This window comes from Pelmatolapia mariae, linkage group LG23 (assembly GCF_036321145.2).
Source record: "Pelmatolapia mariae isolate MD_Pm_ZW linkage group LG23, Pm_UMD_F_2, whole genome shotgun sequence".
Classification (NCBI taxonomy): Eukaryota; Metazoa; Chordata; class Actinopteri; order Cichliformes; family Cichlidae; genus Pelmatolapia; species Pelmatolapia mariae.
Window position 1 is genome coordinate 10,329,687 of NC_086246.1, and position 19,399 is coordinate 10,349,085.

The 19,399-nt window shown below is 38.1% G+C and overlaps 1 protein-coding gene across 4 annotated transcripts in view; it reads left to right on the plus strand.

The window, feature by feature from the left end:
- The window catches only part of LOC134620491 (beta-1,3-galactosyltransferase 1-like), a 191,140-nt gene that overhangs the window by 125,509 nt on the left and 46,232 nt on the right, over positions 1-19,399 (plus strand). The window contains exons 3-5 of one of the 4 annotated variants that reach the window (XM_063466671.1): positions 10,257-10,312; positions 10,427-10,540; positions 13,629-13,720. The gene's annotated coding sequence lies outside the window, so the exon portion shown is untranslated. Of the gene's footprint in view, positions 1-10,256; positions 10,391-10,426; positions 10,541-13,628; positions 13,721-19,399 lie in introns of all 4 variants that reach the window. The other 3 variants (XM_063466669.1, XM_063466672.1, XM_063466670.1) reach the window with 3 other exon arrangements.

A 19,399-nucleotide genomic window follows, 5' to 3' on the forward strand; every position in this document is an offset into this window, starting at 1 on the left:
CAACATTAACTAATCCTGGAACATTTGGAGTCATGCTTCTTGGAAGTTTGCACAATGACAACTGAAAGTGGAATAACACTGCTGATAATATTCCTCATCAGACAAGGAGTTAAGAGAACCTAATTCATATGGACAAATATGAATTTGTATATCTTTAAATATGTAAAAGCATCCACACACACAAACACAATCACACACATATGGATATATCCAATTAAACGTAAACTAATATTAATTCAAAAACATTTTTTTTCCAAATCAGGTGACTAGCATAATAAACAACAAATCAGTTACTATTGCTTCCGCTTAAGGGCTAAAATAATGATGCAGCATCCTTTTTTTCATATTTTTTTATTTACCTTCTGCTCTATGTGATTTTGTAAAAGTCATTTGGAAGCAGTTTAATACGATCTGATATGATTATCTACCGTATCAGAATGCTCAGTCTGTCTGTCTTTATTTGCCATATTCAGTGAACCACTTATTGCAGCTATCTGTCAAAACATAAACATTGTTTGAATCCAATCCCAAATCATAAACTATAAGATGCAGATGATTTATTACTTTACCTGCAGCCAGGATCCATTGTAGTCTCTGCCTGCAGCCACCAACCTTATAAACACGTTTACCACCACCTCAGATTGCACTATTAATTGGTTAAAGTTCATTGTTCTTCCTGTGTCTCATCATCCTTTTCTCTTCTGTTCTCTGCATGCTGGCAATATGAGATATCCTCGTCCCCGTCTCCTAGAGTCAATCAATCTTAATTTCAATCGACTTCTCAAAACTATAGAGTAACCTGAAGACTTTCAGCATTGAATAAATAAATCTACCAATATTTGCCATAGGAAGAATTCCTACAGTTAAAATGACTGTATTATCTATAATTGACTCTCTTTTCCACAATAACTAGCCTTCGCATTCCTGTTTCAGATTTTTAGACTCTATTTAGAATTATTAGACTATTATTTTGAAGTTATATTTGAAAAACAAAACACCTCATATCAAATGAAGAACTTTAAAGAAAGCTCAAAGCACCACTTCTAGGCTGGACTACAGAAATTCATTATCAGCCAGTTGTTATAAACACCTGAAAAGCCTTTAGTTGATCCAGAATCCTGCAGCAAGATTACCGACAGGGACTAGAAAGAGAAGGCATGTTGACTTTTCTTCATTGACTCTCTGTTAAATTCAAACTTGAATTTAAAATCCTTTTCCTCACATACAAGGTCTTGATTAATCACGCCCCATTGTATCTTATCTTAGACCTCATAGTACCACCTCAACAGAGCACTTTGCTCTCAGACTACAGGCTTACTGAAGGCAGAACCTTCATCTTTCAGGCTGCTTTTCTGTGGAACCACCTCAAGCTGCAGTAACAGAAGAGGGAGATATTGTATTTCAAGCCAACATAACGTTTCTGACTATTAAAGACTCTGGAATGTACTTAATACATGTTTTGCTCACTACTGTTCTGTGGCTTTAAAGATCTCCCCCTGCTGGTAATGCAACTTCTCCATGCGTGTCCGTTTCACATTTTAGACAGGCAAAGTGTGAAATGGACACAGTGGATCAGCATCTCTATTACACGGTTTTCCGTAATACTGGGTGAAAAGAAATCCTTTTTTACTATTAAGATTAGGCTTAAAACTCTACTTAATACCTTAATACATATGGATACCAATATTGTTATTGTTGGTAGTGATGATGTTGAGTTCGTAACAATGATACAGGAATAATAACTTTAATAATAACGTTATTATTATTATTAGTAGTAGTAGTAGTAGTATTTGTAGTGGTAGTTGTACTGATATATTGCATTTTACACCATGTATACAGTTTATGTAATTCTTAGTTATATGAATATGAAGAAATCCTTGTAGAAATATGAGTGGTATTGAGTGACTGCAGAGAGTTTAACTGCTTTACGTCCCACTTCCTCACTGCTGCAGTAGCAGCAATAAAGCAGAGTTCACAGCTCACACTAAGTGGACAGTCAAAAGTGAGCTCTGACCTCATGTCTCACATGGCTCAGCTGTTACTTCCAGCAGATCGTCTGATTTCAGTGAAAATGTCCTTCTGTAGGCTATTGGACTATATTTCCAAGCTTTTATCAGCAGACACAGTAAAACTATTTAAAAATACAGGTGTGCCATTTGACTGGGTATACCTGCCTCCATCCATTCTCTTCCGCTTATCCAATGAAGGGTCGTGTGGCGGGGTTGGAGTCAGGACAGGTTGCCAGTCTGTCTAACATATAGAGACAGACAACCATTTGCACTCACATTCACACCTATGGCCAATTTAGAATCACCAATTAACCAAACCCCAGTACCTACCATACTTCCCTCGTTAACTCAAATACCAAATCACATGGCAGCAACTCAGCACATTTAGGCATGTGGTCAAGACAACCTGGTAAGTCTCAAACTAAACATCAGAACTGAGCAGAAAGATGATTTAAGTGACTTGGAATGTGGCATCTTTGTGGGTGCCAGATGGGCTGATCTGAGTATTTAATAAACTGCTGATCTACTGTGATTTTTCCTGGGAGAATAGCCAGACTGCTTAAAACCCATACAAAGGCAACGGTAACTCAAATAACCACTCATTATAACCATGGCATGCAGAGAGCATCTCTGAATTCCCAACACAAACCTTTAAGGAGATGGGCTCCTGCAGCAGAAGATCACAGGAGTGCCAACCAAGTCAGCTAAGAACAGGAAACCAAGTCTACAATTTGGACCAGCTCACAAACACTGGGCAACAAAACACTGTAAAAACATTGTTCAGTCTAATGAGTCTTGATTTATGTTGGGACATTCAGATGGTAGGGTCAGAATATTACATAACAGCATTAAATCGAGCATTAAATTCCACAGCTTTTATGATCACAGTGTACCCATCTTCTGATGGCTGCTTCCAACAGGATAAAGTTCAAATCATAAAAATGGTTGTTGCACATGTCTCTGTACTAGGATGGCCTACACAGTCATCTCATCTCTAGCCATAGAGCAGATTTGGGATATCATTTAATGAGCCAGGTGTTCCTAATAAAGGTATGTTCTCATTTCACCATGTTTGACCTTTTTTTTAAAGTCAGGTTTTTGTGAAATGAAGAAAATATCATAAGAATCAATGGCTGGAGAAAGGAAAACCATTCACATGTTTATTGATATAATATGCTGCGGCACTCACATCCAAATTAGCCTTTACACTTTGGTCTCAAAGCCCCACAAAAGATGCCAGATATGCCTAAATTTGTACTTGTATGACATTAAACTTCCGGCTTTATTGCTTGGACTATTTCACTGATCAATCAGCATAAGTTTAACATTTCAAAGAACAGACAACATTTGGGAGAAAAGCACTTATTCTTTAGGTCTTCTTTCTGACAGTCAAATTTCCAACATCTAATTAAATCTAATTGCACGCTGGCAGCAGTAAAGCTTTATGGCTGTTGATAATTGGTCCCACATTAGAAACCATAATTACCAGTGTGGCCGCATCATCATCATCATCATCATCATCATCCGTTCCTTTTTTTAGCAGCAGAAATATTCAGTTCCAGCTCTTTCTGTGGCCTCTGTGCAGGCAGGTGTGCGCTCACGTTTGCATACTTGAGTGCTCTTGTGTGCTAAGCTGCTTTATTATAAACAAATTTGGATTAAAAAGGAAGACATATGCACATGGCTCCTGTTCAAGGAATGCTATTCTTGCATGCCATTAGCATGAGGAAAAAGTGCTTGAATAAATGGAGCAGAGTGAACACTGTACTTTACTTTGAGTAACAATAGCTGACATCTTTTATGAATGAACGACTTCACACCACTGGACATGTTATCTTGAATGTATGCCACCTCTATCTATAAATAACGTTCAGATGACAATGGTGATAGGAAGAATGGGCAACGGAATGCAGGCATTGTGCACTTTGTCACTGTGTGAAGACTCTGCCTGCAGTCGGTGATAAGGCGAACACATTTATGTCTGCACACATTTCCCTGCAAAAATTGTGCGTACTTGTTATCTACAATAGGAGGGTGTTAAAGTACATATATGCATTTTAAAAGAAATGCATTTTCAATACATATGGATTCTTTCTGCAAATGCACAAATAATCAGTCTTTATCAGCTTGCTTGTTTTTTCTTTAATGTTTTCTTACTCAAACTCCACAACTCTTGAATCAAAGAGAGATTCACACAGGCCTGATCTGCTACTTTTTATTATTTTTATTTTTCCCACTGCAACTACAGTTCAGGTTTAAGTGAATTGAATGGGAAGACCTGAAAATAAACAGCACTTCAGGGCCTCAGGACCCATCACAGGATATACACTAAACTAGGAGTAAGGAGTGGGGAGTGGGGCTCAAAGGTAAACACTGACTACCATGTGAAATATCACTTTTCTAGTCTGTCTAGTCACTCAAAGTCCTTTAACTACAAGCATTTTTATTTATCTAATGTATGCACATTCACTGACCAATGGATGCGTGTGGTTTAGTATCTTGCCCAGGGTCACTTTAATATCCAGAGTTAGGTTCACTGAATGAGCCAGAGATTAAACCTTTGTGAAATTTTACCGTCCATACTATAATGTTACAAAGCTTCATAAAGTATAGTAAAGGTATTGTACAAAACAGCTGATTCTGGGGGGTCCAGAGGGAGGCCCGGATTGTTTTATGCATGTAAAAAATAACAGATCACCATAACATTAACAGGCCAAAATCAGTCTTATACTTCTAAAATGGACATGGTTCACTTTTGCAAAGTTTTTTTTTAATGAGGAATGTGTAATTTGAATCAAGTATTCCTTTTTCTTTTTTTAAATATACAAAGTTTATTACAGTATATTTACAGTGTTTATTTGTTTTTAAGACCCTTTTGCATGTTGCATAAGTTATCTAAGGGTAAGTAATGAACACCTTTGATGCAATAATTCTTGTAAATGACTTGCAAATAGCAAGTCATTTGCAAGCCACAATTTAAAAAAAGAAAAACACACAATTAAAAATCACATTATAATTTAGGACACAGAGTGCTGTGCAAAGTCATTGAATGAGTATTATCGTAGGAGACACAAATCCCCTGCAGCTTGTGTCAGGAAGTGCATGTGGTTTAAAAACTTGCCAAAGAAAATATGCAGATCCGCCTACTTTGGTGACCCCTTGGGACTAAAACAGCAGCTGAAAGTAACTTTTAATCTCAGATGATATGATACGGCTTTAGTGCAGATATGAATGGAAATACACTCCAGAGCTTTAAAGTCAATATTTGGTATGACTACCTTTATTCTTCAACAAAGCCTGCACTCTCTTTAGCCTTTAGCCTTTAGCAATAGTTCTCCAGGTTTCTTGATGGACAATCCAAAGCTCTTCTTTGGACTCTGGCTGCCTTTTATTCTGTTCTTTGTCGAGATAATCTCACACACCTTAAGTAATGTTGTTCAGGTACAAGGACTGGACTGAAAATGAGTGAAAAATCAGCAAAAGACAAAGAAAAACTTTAAAAGACCTTCAGAAATCCTGAGAAATGCTAGCTCAAGACCAATAAAAAAATACAAGAAATTCTGGTTCTTTGGAAGCAAAATATAAAAAAGATGAGGGATGGCTCAAAATTTTTCCTCAGTACTATATAAAAGCGCTCCATATTGCACGGCAGTGATGTGTACCATCAGAAAGACTCATGGGTGCTAAATTTTAGATATGTTAGCACAACTATTTAGAACAGGGTTATGACAATGATAATTCTTACTTAAGAATAATTAGTAATTATTTGTAATTAATGAAATATCAGAAAACATTTTTTTTAAATGTCAAAAAGAAACGAAAAAAAAGAAACAAAGTATTGAATCCTCATATTTAGAAGGCAGAACCAGAGGATGTTTGGAATTATTGGCACCCGCAGTGATTCCAACTCTGATTTAAATACATGAATAAAAATAAGACACAATTTGCATCAATCTGCTTGTGAAACCTAATAAATCTGTGATTCATCTTTGTTGCTGTACAGCTGATCAAAGTTGAATTCAGGGAAAATTGTTGGTTATGACAAACACAAATCATCAAGCTCTCTGTGTCTTCATCAGTTTGTATAATAGCCTTGTTCTGTATCTGCACAAAGTCAGTGACGTGTCACACCAAACGCAGCACCTTTTCAGATTCTCAGTTTGGTCAGTAAACATTAACTCCCACTGAATGTACACTGCTAGACCTCCACCTTTTCTAGAGCACTTCTGGAGTTCCCATTAACATCAGTGCCTGCCAGTTGTGTATTGTGTTTATTGGATTCATTATGCAGCTGCAGTGCAGAGTCTGGGACAAATGTCCAAATTAGATTTTATCCCAGCAGCTTCTGTACATTATGAACTCTTAACAGCAGTCACGCAGCGTGCTCCCGCTTAAGGGGAAAAGCACTTTCTGGAAATCAATAAAACTTAAGAGTTCAAAGGTCAGAACGATCTTTAAACTCCATTTAAGGATTCCAGTGGTTTTGCCACAGTGAGAAACAGCTATTCCATGTCTGTCATTTTGTGGTACTTTGAGCTCAGCTTTGCATTTTGCAAAAACACTGCAAAGCAAATCAGATGCTCTAATGTGGTGATTAGCCAATGCCGTTGAACACAGTACTCAGTTTGACCTGAATTTGGGTCCTGGTGAGTACTGCTGTGAGGAAATAAATGACTCCTCAGCTTTTTTCACTGATTTGTTACAGTCTGATGACCGAGGCAGAAAATAAGCTCATTGCTCAATCTCACCGGGTAAACAATGCACAGGCAAAGCAAGGGTATCCTTTCAGTTAATATAAAATGATGAAGAACTTTTACACATGGCAGCCAAGATATCAACTTTTTCAAGTTCTGTGATTGTGGCCAATATCATTTTTGCTTATTTTCCCCCCATGAAAAGTATCTAAAAATGTTTTTTACGAGGTGTCTAAGTCACTACTCTCTTTCTGTTTGACCTCATACCATCAGTAAAACTTTTTATGTCAAATACCCTAATGGTTTTCAAGGGCAGTTCTAAAGTGAGGTAAATTGTCGGTCCAAACAACAATAACTAACTTCCAGCTGTTTTCACAACGCCAGCATTCACTGCCTTTTTCACATAGCATATACGTATATTTGTATTAGTCGAATACTGTAAGTTACTATACGTGCCTTACCCTCTCCACCAGCTTCTCCTCGCTTCACAGTGTGAAAACCTTTTCAGTTTGTTTTGATTGTTGCTTCCACGTTCATGTTTAAGTGCCTGTGGGAAGGTGTAACATGCAAGACGTCCCAGACGGCAGCCAGAGTTGTTTTTTTGTGTGTTTTTTCCTTTCGAATATCATACCTAGAGGTCTCCAGTTCAACCTTTGGTGATGAGTCTTTGATGAAAAATAGAGGAGTTAGCAGTCAATGAAACATCCTGCCTGCAGTTCTGAGGAAAACTCTGTCAGCTCATGAATACTTCAAACTAAATCATCCCTATAGACATTTTAAAGAACAACATTTGTAGAGCTGTCATTTCACTGACAGCTTTATTACTGTTGTTTTTAAAGGAACTACATTTTCATGTTTGTATACTTAATTTTGTTCAATACATTATAGTAATGCTGTTTACTTTTTGTGTACTTCCACCCATTTATCACCTATATGAGTATTTTTTTCTAGTTTATTCCATACTCACTGTCTGCATGTATTTATATGGCCTGCTCTCGCCTTTGTATTCTATTTCTTCGCTCTGTCTTGTTACTGTTTGTGGCTCCATTGACCCCGTTCCAGGGGGATCATTAAAGTTTCATCTTATCTTACATCTAAAAGCCAAGAAGGATAGAAGAAAAAAGCCATCAGAACTGAGAAATGATGGTGGATATCAGAAGTGTTAATCACAGTCTACATCTCGTCCTGTTGTCCCTGTGTGCACCATCTGACACGGCAGGCGAGCTTAAGCCAGTCTCCATTTAAATTGAAAACTTGATGGAACAATGAAATCAGGCCACAGTGATGGAAATTCTGGCCTCTATGTGAGAGATGTCTTCTTCTGTCTATTTTAGTTGACCTATCAGTTAGGTAGAAGTTTTAAGGAGTTGTCCCTTTATTTCTCTGTCCTTAAACCTACAGTACAGAACAGAGAAAAAAATCTGACCTTAAGCCATCAGTAAAACTCTGCCTTCATGTTTTATTTCATATACATTAATAGCTTTCGAGACCTGAAAGCATCTGGTAAACTACTATGTTTTTCTTGTCCAAATACTTCTCACTCACCATTTGATCCTAGAGGAAAAGGTTTGATCTTTTTTTTCTTATCAAACAAAAACGTGCACAATGCTTATTTATAAAGTTTTACTTCAAAGAATGCCCAATTTCCTCTTCTCCCTTGGTACATTTAAATATAGTACTTACAGTGTCAGGTCACAGGACATTCTAGCACAAGCTGCACCTCTTAATAACGCTGAACTTAGCCAAACTAGGTTAAAAAAAACTTTGCTTTATACAAATAAAATGACCTGAATGAAAAATAGAAACTACATTCTCTCTTTTTTAATCAGAACATTTTAAAGGTTATATTTGCCTTATATTTGTTATATAGCTGCAGTATGTATTTGTGTTTTGTTTTATGTCTGTCTAGTCTCAGATTGTATGTTTTCTGTTCACAAAGCGATCCCCATCTCAATGAGGTTTCATTTTTAAATAAAGAATTTTAAAATGTAATAATAATTTGCCACAGGCCAATAAACTGAATGCCATTTCAGCCCCTTTTAACATGCACTCTTTTTCATTTCCCTAACAAAATATGAACTGAATATGACTATTTTAATAGAACAATCTCATGTCTCTGCACCTTCAGTTGCTCACCTCACTAAAAGATATGACTGTTTTGGAGAATGTCCTAAACAGTGAAAACATAAGGGGGGAAACTGCTAAAGGTGAAGGAGAGGAAGCCTCTAAGACATTAAAATGGGATCCAAACACAGACTCAGAGTTTATAAACTATATTTTGATAATTATGTGATATGATTAAAACGTGGTTGGGTGTGTCCCCATAGACCATAATTACCCAAATATTAAGGTAACTATCAAAAAATAGTCAGCTGACTAACCTGCATTAGGTTCCATTCATTGTAGGGTCAAATCTCACACATAAAGTGGCCGATGTCTGAATCACCAACAAACTGGGGAAGCAGCATGTTTCACACTGCCCCTGCCAGTCTAATAGCAGCAGTAGCTCCACCAAGTTTCATGAAATTAGGTGCTATTATCAATATTAGTTCATTAATCATTTTTAAGACTTGATTGACTAATAGCATATGTTTGGGTTTTTTTCAAGAGACATAAGAGATCCTTCATCTGATGTTTCATTTAGGACCTTTAATTTTACACGTTACCAACAAGTTTGATAAAATTCAGCTTGAAAGTTTTTATGTTATCCTGCTTGAGTCAGATAAAATGGAAAGATGACATCAAAATCTTACTAATGTCTCGGTTCTGACTTTCCCTGAACTGAAGCATTAGAAGTTCTTCCTTTAAACATATGGCTTGTTTTGATCTTTTAAACATCATACATTTTTTCTTATCACATTCACAATTTCTGCTGTGTTGCTAGGCAACTTCTACCTAATTAAGAGCGGGTTTAAAAGGCGCAGCCAGGAGTTTGAGTTTGGGCAAGTTTTTAAACTAAGAAAGAGACATTTTATTGACTGTTGTCAGTTTGTAGTGAAAATAAGGCGCTCTCGTTAAATTGTTTTTAGTCTTGTTATTCTTTGTAAACATAAACTTATTTTTGCTCTAAAAAAGAAACTGTGTTTTTTGGTTTTTTGTCTTTAAGACTTAAAGGTCTGTATCTGAGGCTTAGCTGTTGCTGCCTTGACCAACAGTAAATTAATACATTAAAGACATTAAACAGCAAACATCGCATTTTCTCTCCCACGTTGCTTTGTACAAATCACATAGATTTGTTTAACATAAACATTTCATCTTTATTAGTTAAGAGTGGAAAATCCTGACAAACAGGTAACAGTAAATGTAAAGATACATAATGAACTGAACAATGCTTTAATGCCCATTAATAACATCAAACGCAAACACTGCTTCTTATGGAAATAACAGCAGTGAACATTTCCAGTTAAAACATTACTTAGACAGCTCTGAGAACCTGGGAACCACAGAGAAACAAAATTAAGCAGTTTTCATCAATGTGACATGCTGAGGTCCTAAGCACCACTGGGTGATCTGTGTCAGTCTTTTTCCTAATTGATATTTTAATATTTCACAGGTGAACCACATCCTGTACCATGGGGCCTGTACTATGAAGCAACATCAACTTACCCTGTGTGCTGTTATCTGTCTTCACTATACTTAACAACAGCAATAACACTGAGTAGTGTCACAACGTTCTTTATCAACTCGGTAAGTCCTATTTTTTTTTTCCACATATCCATTAAGGGTTCCCGGGCTAGGCCAGAACTGCATGATGCCCAGCATCTAAACTGAGGATGAAAATTGTGGTCCAGCTGACAGGAGCCACCCAACCAACAGCATTTGAGGAGACGCTTGCAGGTGTGAATACTGCTCTATGCAACATCCCCACTGCCAGTTTCACTCACTGAAACCAATGAGCTCATATATGCTACTGCAACAGTAATCCTAGGCAGATGGATATAAAATCAAGGATGCGTGTAGAGGAAAACCCCCATGGGGAAGAACGCTGGAGGCTAACTCAGGTGCAGAAATGCGTCATAAGAAACAGGTCCTAAATGGAAAAGAGGTACAACGAGATGTCCATAACTGAGGCTCAAGAAACTGCTAAGCAAAGACTCAGAGCTCTGGCTACTGGGCTAAAGAGAAATATCAGAGAGGCAGAAGCCAAGGCAATAAATAATGTGTTCCCTAAAGAACCATCCATGGTTTACAAGTGAATAAAAGCACAAGGAGATAGCTGAAACTGGGCAAAGCTGGAAAAACGTCTGGGAGAGTGAGATGAAGAGCATGAACCAGTCAACATCACAAAGGCAGACATCTAACCAGTCTCTGGAATGAAGAGATGAACAGCACCATCACCCAACATGACCTACATCTACTGTACCTGTTTGGTATTTCTATTTTTGTCTTTTTTAGATTTAACGTGAACTGGTGTTTGCTCTAATCATAATTTCCCTGAGGGGACCTCCCCAAGGCATTAATAAAGTTTGATTCTATTCTTCTTTTCTATTCCTAAAGGAATAACAATTGTAATCATGACGGATCTTTCCAACCGCAATTACCTCTCTCACCACAACATGGAAACTCCTCTTAGGCATTACATCAACCACCTGAGCAGGAACATAAGACAATACAACATCAGAGGTCTGTGTAACAAGAGTGCAGTCCTAGGAACAGTTAAGATACTGTGCAGAACCCTCAGAGTCCACGGCCTCTAATTGAGGTCGAGTTTAAGGAGCACACATGCCACCTCCAGGGAGTGGGACTTTTTTGTATACATATGAGCAGTACAAATCCAAGTTTTAAAAATCCCCACCACTACAGTGGATGAATTGTACAATTTAAAAAATATATTTTAAAAAGTATTTATAAAGTATTGAAATATTGAAAAGTAGTATTAAAAAAGTATTGTATAATACTAATACATTTATTTAATGAAATCTTTAGCTGTATTGTTAAGACAGTAGCATTATTCTTGTGACTGCAAAACTCTTGTTCACAGTGGAGGAGATTAAAGAACAGGAAAACAGAACTTGAACTGAGGAGGCTCTGGTCAGCAAGGACATGGCTTTGCTGTTGTAGAATTACTATATGAAAGAAATGTGCCGTGCGACAGACTGGCGACCGGTCCAGGCTGCTCTAAGACAGCTGGGATAGGCAGAAGAGAATGGATGGATGGATGGATGGATGGATGGATGTCACTCATGCTCAGCTATATGCCCTCTTACTATCCACAAACTGGGATCTTTGATAGACTGTAACACTAATTTCCAGAGAAGTGTTTGATCAGTAATCAGTGGTTTCTTAGATCTTGAATGGATATCTCGAACATAATCTACCCTGGAGCAGAAAAAAAGCTACATTGACGTTGTATCTGTGAACGGCCATAGTGATCAGTTACAGCAGTGGTGGTGGGTAACACTGTGTTCAGATATTTAACGTCGCAAGGCACTGTAATTGTATCTACATTTCCCATATCTGTGTGGCTAATGTAGGCTTTCGACACATAATTACGACACTATTGCATGTATACAAATGTTGATTGCTGGACTGTGTGATTGTGATGACCTGACTCTGTCCAGATACCATTTGAGGCTGAATTAAAAGACATCATCATCCATTGTCTCAGGGGTACCATTCGATGCATAACCCGGGTCATCAAAATGTCCTCAAAGATTCCTGTCTGTAAATTTCTCAATCCTTAGTATCAGCACTACAAGTCTTAATGAAACACCTGCTATCATGACATAATAATACCATCTGGGTATTATAGAAACAGTGAGAATTGGAGATGAAAAACAACAGATGATATTTAGGAAATTGAGAATACAGTGTAAAGAGAGACATATGAATGAGAAGCTTTGTAATTAAACAAGAGACTACAAATAAGCCCTCAGCATGCACAACAGAAAATCTTTATTCATGTTCATTCCCATTCCTGCCAATATCTTTAGCCTTGGATATATGTGTGTATTTCTCAAACAGTGTGTGTGCTGGATTTATATCCACAGTCGCTCCCTCCACTGTGAGACCTGATCCTGTCCTTACAAGAAGCTATTGGACTGGTTGTACTGAGAGATATTGAGTGTCTGCTGCTCTTTCTCACTTACTCATCAGAATGAACTGTGATTTCACTTCTATGTGACTGTGTAAAATGCAGAGGTATCTATATCTTGCATTATCTAATCCTAAATGTTTCTTATAAGCTCTTATATAAATAATAAAAAAATGCAGTGTCTTGTTACAGTTATATATCTTTTTCTTGTCTGTTTTTTGTGCCTGCATGGCAGTAGGAAGATACATCACTGCAAGCTGCTTTCTCATATGTATCAGCAGATACATGGCTCATAAAATTCACAACACAGGGATGATACAAATGTGCATTGTAGCTGTGTTGACTTTAAACAGATAGCAGATCCTTCACTCGTGGCTGTAAAAGCTGACAGTGAACTACATCCTCCTGCACTGAAGTATGAGTGATGTGAGAGACGAAAGTTCTCGCACTGCTGTCATGTGTCCAGTTTTCTGTTTCATAATGAATGTTATGGTTACAGGTGTGTATATATGTTTGTTTGTTCCCCGTCTCCCGCGTGCAGCCCGGCGGCTTGCTAGTAGAGATAAAACCAAAACAGGTTAACTGATAAAAAATGCTCCCAAAGGCATCAACAGCACAGATATAGTGGAAACTATCCACAGAGCAAAAACTATTTCTGCTGTTGCGTTGTGGTAATTTGACATTTTAAATACTTTTTAAATCAGACAAAATTCAATCTTCACAATTCCGATTTTTTTTTTTTGAATGAATTGAACTGAACTGAATAAAAGAAAAAAAAACAAGCTGTGTGCAAGCACTTGGGTGACAGTGGGGAGGAAAAACTTCATTTTGTCAATTTTCTAATTCAGTAATGCTGGCCTCTGTTTCTTGTTTTTTTCTTGTCTCTTGCAGAGACTGCAGAGTCTGCCGCAGTACGATCTTTTATACGTCTGTTTCTCTGTGATGTTTGCGTTCTCCTATTTTTGCTTCTCTACGATTTCCAGGTAGGAAGCTTTGGTCTTTTCCAGCTCTTGTTTCAAGTTCTGTGTCTTCAAATCCTTTTTTCACGCAGGGCCTCAGTGGCGCACAGTTTGGCTTTGAGCTCTGCGATCTCACAGCGGATTCTCTCTTCTTGTTCTTTGCGTTTTGCAGCTTCCTCTTCCAGATGTTTTTGAGTTTTGAGGAGCTGTTCGATCTACTCATGCTGCTTCTTAGTTGTTTTCAGCTGTGTGCGGAGTCTGTGTGTGGAACTTCTGTTGTTTGTGTTGAGGTCTCTAGACTCAGCTCTGCAGTGGTGTTAGCTGTCTTGCTGTATTCAACAGAAGCTTCAGTCACCTCAGGGGTGAAGTTCTCCTCAGTGTTAGACTCGGGTCTGCTCCTGCGAGCCTCTCCCAGCTGTTCTTGAAGCTCTTGAATGTCTTTTTGTACATTTTCTCTGCAGTACTTTAACTGCAGGTGAAGCCAGTCGTTCTGGGTCTTGTACTTGTAGAGGTTTGTGGTTTGCAGATACCATTTTGCAGTGATTTTCAGCACAGCAATCTCCTCTCTCATGTTATATGGAGGTCTGCCATCATTGGGTATAAAATGTGGATTTGGCTGATGTACTGTAGCCTAGGCCTTCAATAAACATGGATATTCTGCATGTTTATCATCTTTATTCTAAAAGCTGGCTCATTGTGTGTTCCTTCACAGATCGTTAAAAATATTTTCTATTTGCCCAGCCAAATTTGGAAAGATTCTTTGTCGTAATTATTTCCATCCTAATGAAAATAAGAGATTGTTTGAAAGTTTCAAGTTTAACACTTCCCAGTTGGGATATTTGGTTATTGTGTAGTATCAAACTGGAAGTCTGGACTGGGTACGTTTTCATGGGCATCCACTCTGGACAAAAATGAGACTAGTCATTAAAAATTAGAAATGACTTAAAACATTTATTTACAACATCATGGATTTGTGTATTTCTGACACCGACTTCATTGGTGTGTCTAGTTTTTGTTCTTTTTTTGTCTGTCTGGTTTCTCTGTCCTCATTCTGTCTTGCTAGTCTTGTCTCCCGTTCCCTGTATTCAGTCAGTCTGAGTCTGTGTGTTTTCCATGTTTTCCTGTGACTGGCCTCTGTTTGTTTCCTGCTTTATTCTGATAGTCATTTGTCCTGTGTGCGTCATGTTCAGTTTTGTTTTGCCTGTCTCATCATGGTTAAATTCCCTCAGAAGAATGATGGTCTGTGACTTATATCATATACTAGATCTTTTAAAGGAATCTTATTTATGTTTTCGACTCCATATTTTTTCTTAGGCTCTATTAGAGTACCTGTGCACAATTCATAGTTCAAATTAACCCCAACTTCTTATACTGGGCCTTGGTGCAGCGTCTTAGTTCATCCACTATCTAACACAAAATAGTAATGACCCCTTAAAGGGAAGGAACTTCCCTCCGTTTTAGGTAATTCAAGTGGTCTAAAGATGGGGCATTATAAATGAAAACTGATGTAAGCTGATGTTTTCTGATATACCTCCAATTTTCAGTGAATGAATTTTTGCACAGACATATTTTGACTGTGAAAGACTGCAAAAATGTGCCTTTGCAATAATGAACTATTCCTTTGATTTTTTTCAGAAGTAGGCCTTTGTTTGTTTTATTTTAGTCTGGTCTAACTACATCTACAATATGAATTAAAATACCAGCTCTTCTTTTCATCAAGAGTCAGTCAAGCTTAAGTAACCAGCAGAAAGGTCTTCTTCACAACCATTATGATTCTCGCCATCTAATAGGTCACCCCTTGATTAAATGTAATTACAATGAGCAATGTTTCAAATAGCAATTAATTAGCCTAATTAAACCAATGGAAAGATGATCGCTACACTCTTAAAACTGACTATGGGTGCTTTAATTGGTGATTTAATGCACGCTGCAATGCAGGCCTGGTCACTGAATGGTAAAAATTACATTTCCACATTATTGCGTATTGACTGCTGTAATTCTGTACAGTGCGGAGAGACAGTCTACTCTAAAATTTGTCGCACTGTAATGTATTTCATAACCTTTTTTCATGTCAGCCTCAGCTAATTTCGTTTGTCTATGTACATGTACAGTATATACCGATTCTGTATAATCCCAGATAACATTTTCTATGCTATAATGTATGTTGTATTACATAGTCCATAATTTCCGATTATGCACTGCGCCCCACTGGAAAAGCTTTTTTTATTTCCTGGCAGTAGAGAACTGTTTGAGTTTTGTATGTTAAGGCAAAAATAACTAATGATAATAATAACCATTACTGCCAGTCATTTTCCAAAGCCTGCAGCCAGAAATATTCAGGGGGTACGCCTAAATCAAACCTCTCATAAATGTGTGTGTGTGTGTGTGTGCGTGTTTGTGTGTGTGTGTCTAGTGCAGTCTGGTATTAGTCACATCATTGTGATCCTCTTAGGCTAAAGTTTGAGATTTTTGTACAGTACAGTACAAATTTCAATACTGATTTCAAATTTGTTTTGCAAAAGAATGTGCAAAATGTGATATCTAGATATCTTTAGATATGAAACCAGAGGGAGACAGGGAGATTTTGTTTTTTAATGTGTAATTTTGTTTGCTTCCCCAAATCCCACCCAACAGTTTATTGCAAAAAAAGGCCAAGCACAAAAAAAAAAAACAATCTGAGAGAGTGGCTGGTTGTGGTTGTACCCATTTAGTTTACCATGCTTCTGCTGTTATATTCCAGCAGCTTTTAGACATGCTCCTTTCAAGGACAGACAGAAAGCAGTATTAGAAGAGAGAGACGGTGAACAACTCTGTTGTCTGTATTGTAGCCATTGCCACAACAGTCTATCCAACCATAGCAAATGAAAAAGTATACTTAGAAATCAATGAGAGGGTAACAACACAGTCAATTACAACTTAATTGACACATCCTAACAACTACACACTAAACTAGTCTTTTTCAGAGCATTGAGTGGGTGGAGAGTTTGTTGTTATTGTTTGTTGTTTGTTGAGTGAAAGGTGAAAAAGGACCTTCATTTAAAAGGATGTATGATCGTCAGCTCAGGAGGGAAGGGTAAACAAGCCTTTGTGCTCGCCGTTTGTGAACTTTGTTACTCTTGACATCATCATCATGTGTTGTTCTATCAGAATAAGATAAAAGTCCTGCAGAGAATACACCGACCCTACCAACGTTACACATTGTCACGGCTGCCGGGGCGAGCCGTGAGGTGTTGTGAGAATGAGGACCCAAAATGCAGGCAGCAGACTGATGAAGTGTGTGCCGTTTATTTACAAAGTGGCAGTGGCAAAAACAGGCAACGAAGCATGAGAAATTACTCAACAAACCTAAACTGGGACAACTAAATAGCAAACCGGAGATCATATGAAATGGGGTGAGGGGCAGAGAGACGCAGACAAGGAACAGAACACCATGAAACGCAGACGAGCCGACAACGAGCACAGACAGACACCCACTATATATACACACACACAAGGTAATCAGGTAATCACACACAGGAGGGAAGCACAGCTGATCCTAATACACAAGACAACTGGAGGATACAAGCTGAACACAATGACAACAGACACAGACCTTCAAAATAAAACAGGAAATCCACAACACGAACTCAGGGACACAAACCGGGCACAAGGGGAGGACACAGTATACCAAAATCAGAATAAACTAGAACAGAGGAAAATAATCATATTAAACACAAAACGCTGGGTCAACGACCCAGCACCATGACACACATACACAGAAAGAAGCCTTGAAAGAAATGTAGATTAAAATGGTTTACTTTGTCAAAATAAGTGTTACTTTGATAAATAGCACTTACAGATTAATCATATTTTCATTGCCATTGTGAAATGAACATGCATGAAATACACACCATAAAAAAGTTCCTGAAACATAATGAATAGGAAAAATCCTTTCATTTGAAAGCAGGGCACATCATATGAACATTTGACCACTTATATTTAGCCCTGTTTGGTAAGACTTACACAAATGCACAAAAGGCAGCAAAGATGTGGCAATGTGAGGGAAAAAAGTAAACCCAAGTGAACTACTGCTGATACAGATGACGTAGGTGGAATCAAAGCATTTGCAAAAAGCCAACAAGAGTCCTTGCTTACACATTAATAAAGCTGAAAACTGTATAAAAACAGCTCTTTCAAGTGTTCTCATCCAATTGTTTTAAACAACCAACGTGTGCTTGTAAGGTTGATATGAGTTGCTATGGACAAACTAAATGAAAAGTTGTCTGTATGTAGCATAGTTAGTATATAAAATATCACGAATGGCCGTCTATGTCCACTGTGAATCACCATTTTTTAAAAAGAGGGGGTGGCTTACGACACCAGGCGTCTGCCACCTACATTGCAATTTTGACCTCAATAGGTCAACATGATAGGGGAGGCCTCACTCAAGGTGTCACAATGGTTTTACCCGAAATCTCTGGCGATATTAATCCAGGTCTTTTTTCACACCTTGGCTCATGTGTTTAAGTGCATAATTAATACTCTTACGGAACAACCCCACTGGGGTTTAAATACCTGGCACTCTTAGAACTGAAGAAGCGTCTTGGATAAGAGGTGAAACTTCTTCACAAAACTTAAAGAAGCCCAGTAGCTTTCTGTCAAAGCTCCTTAAAAATTTAGAGGTTCTTTGTTTTGTCATTGAGCAGTTTTATTTTGATCAGTGTTAAGAGGGTAGCTTTCACTTTGCTGTATTCAATTCATGTTGTGACTTTGCTGCTGTAAATGTTAATGTTGCTACACTAGCAACAAATTTGTTGCTAGTTTTTCCATTTGGGTGTTTCAAATAGATGATACCCTAATGGGTCACTTATAATCTGGTGAATCTGGTGAAGGTTTGACTGTATGGAAAAGTAGAACTACAGAAAAGAAAAGAGCAGCAGGTATAAGCTCAAATGTCAATAAATGTAGGCAGACGAAAGAACTTCCTTAGTGGCTAAAATGTCCAATTTCAGGACTTCACTCTTGTAAGGCCTTCTTAGCTGATATCATTGACTTGAATCAGGTTCATGTTGCCATCTGCTTCAGAGATGTTTTTGTCATTCATTCAATGAGACAGCCAGCATGAGACTGAGCAGGAGTCTGATAAAGAAACTGAGAACCATGCAGACATCACTCCCCATGTCGGTCATAATCTGAAGAGCCAACCTTATTGCACAAAGGAATGGGGTAATGAGAAATACTGTGAGAAGAGGACCTGGTTTCAACTGTCAGGCTGCCCTGCAGCTGAAGTTCCATGAACCAGAGGTTGTTTTTGGTAGAGACTAAACCCTAGTGATTTCTACAAGGAGCTGACTGATCCTGCTTTGATGGCAGCTGTTTTACATGTGGTCAAGGACAGATGGGAGAAGATACTAGAGGACTAAAAAAAGGGGAAGGGAAAGTAAGAGAGAAAAGCAAGTTGAGGAGAGATAGCAAATTGAAGGCATGCACTTCCCTGAAACTGTACTTTTGTTGGCGAATTGCACATATTCGCACACATGCACAGCCATCGTTTTGTGGTGGGGTGGAACAGGAGTGGTGGTGGTGGAGCCAGAAATCGATCCTTCCCAGAAGAAGCCAAGCAATCCAGCAGGTAATCTTACAGATAGATCTGCTGTCTGATAACCATCAAAAACAGTAAGACCACTGCTGGATAACTTCCTGTCGTCACTGATACACTGCACC